The 2089-nt window shown below is 34.0% G+C and overlaps 1 pseudogene; it reads left to right on the top strand.

Annotated features, from left to right (window-relative positions):
* Positions 1–1238: 1238 nt before the first annotated feature.
* Positions 1239–1511, top strand: LOC114101532 (SOSS complex subunit C pseudogene; annotated as a pseudogene).
* The last annotated feature ends 578 nt before the right edge of the window (positions 1512–2089 follow it).

The raw sequence follows: 2089 nt of genomic DNA, 5'->3' as shown, positions 1-2089 counted from the left end.
TCCCTGGAAGTTTTTGTTTCCCAATAAAAGTCCACTCCCTGGCGTGTTCTCTCTCGTACGCTAGTCTCTTCTGTAAATCTCACCACCGCATTAGGTGGCTGGAGACAGAGGCTAGGAGAAGCCATCCCAGAGCTGGTATTAAAGGTAATAAGAGTCTTGTCTCTTTAATTTAAAAACTCCCTAGCAATTACTCATGAATCGAACCTTCTTTCATGAAGCCAGCACTGGTCGCATGGCAGATTCATTAGTAAGAGAAACACGAAGAGTGCATTAAAAGTGGGTATGCCTTCATTTCCCCTGTGACATTCAGAGATGCAGGATAATGAACCCAGAAGTTATGTGTATTAGCTTGACTTTAAGATGTGAAAACACATCCGTTTTCTGGGTTAATTATCTCATCTTGTAGTGTAAGTCTTTCTATTCAGTTTGTTTTCTATTATTTTGTTGAGAATTTTTTTATCTATAGGCAAAATTTGTACACTAATATGTAGTACAGAAGTACTAATATGTAGTATTTAGAATGTATATATGTACATATATCTGTATATGTGTATACTATATAGAATAGAGTACAGTTTTATAAGTAAATAGCAGGTATCATATATAATTACTTTATAAGATAATGTAATTAAGCCCTGTGTGATTATTATAGTATCTAGGATTTTACAGCATTATAATATAGTATTATATTCTTATTGATCTAGTAAAAAAAAGACTTGTATACTTAGAGAACATGGATATACACACATATATAAATGAAAAAGCCAGTAAGAGCATCACAATACACCAATGTCTTTATATTAACCAGTTGAACTTAAAAAAAAAACTTTTGGATTTTTAGTTTAGTGTAATTATCTAAAATAACTGTTGTGTGTTTAACCAGATTTGTACAAACCCTAATTCCTTTAAGACTACTTCCTCTAAATAGTGTAACCAAACATAAAAAAATTCTCCTGATAGAGAGGAGCACATTAGTGTTTTAAGAAAACCTTGTCACTTTAACATACAGAGATCAAGGTATTGGCTTATATCAGTGCAGTAATATTTCATATTAGAAAAACCTTTGCTCTCTAGGTGGTGTGTTCCACCTTGACAGCTGCCACCCACAGTGAGGCCTTCCCAGTGCCCAGGCACCCAGGGTGAATGTAAAGTGCCAATCCGTTGCATCTGAATATAATTGAAACAGAAAACAGAAAGATGGCAGCAAATCCTTCAGGACAAGATTTTCAAAACAAAAATAGAGTTGCAATCTTGGCAGAACTGGACAAAGAGAAATGAAAATTACTTATGCAGAACCAATTTTCAACAAATCATCCTGGAGCTAGCATTGCACTCTCCAGACTCACTCTTAATAAGGATTTTCAGGATCATGCAGAACAGCAGCATATCACAGCCCAGCAGAAGGCAGCTTTGCAGCATGGCCATGCACATCATCTGGATACTTCATAACTCAAGACTCTGCATTTGGAAATCTTATTCTTCCTGTTTTACCTCACCTTGACCCAGAATGAAGAAAACATCTGTAATGAAAATTACTTTATAATACCCAATGCTAAAACTCCTCTCATTCAGTGCTGTACACACTATGACATTTAGAATTTTGGTGAACTTACATATTTTTTGCTTCTTGAAAAAAAGGAATATGTAAGTAAAAGCAAAAAGAAGGGGGGGACTAGGATGATGAAAGCTTTAGAAGCTGGGTTGTCTGAAAATTTGATTATTCTGCTTAGTGACTTTATCTTTTTTTTTTTTTTTTGTAATGCCATTTGATATTTAGCTCTCAATTGGACTCTGAATTGGATAGTCATGTAAAATCAGCCCCTAACAACTGAGTATGTTGTGTCCACAGCAGCCTTATAAGAACCATTTGTAGTATTTAATTTGAAAGAAATGAGGGTGCTTTTGAAAAATATGAATGCATAGGATTAAATAAGTTAGGTTTATATTTGTAGTCCACAGGATTGATGTAGTATATAGCTTTCAAGCTTATAGTCAATGTTATCATCCAGAAGTACTCTTTGTAAATGTATAAATATTCTCATATTATTTTAAATGATATGACAGTGATATTCAAAGTAATTATAAAGAA

Source organism: Marmota flaviventris, chromosome 2, assembly GCF_047511675.1.
Source record: "Marmota flaviventris isolate mMarFla1 chromosome 2, mMarFla1.hap1, whole genome shotgun sequence".
NCBI classification, from domain to species: Eukaryota; Metazoa; Chordata; class Mammalia; order Rodentia; family Sciuridae; genus Marmota; species Marmota flaviventris.
The sequence above is the reverse complement of the archived record's forward strand: the minus strand, read 5'-3'. Positions and strand labels throughout refer to the sequence as shown.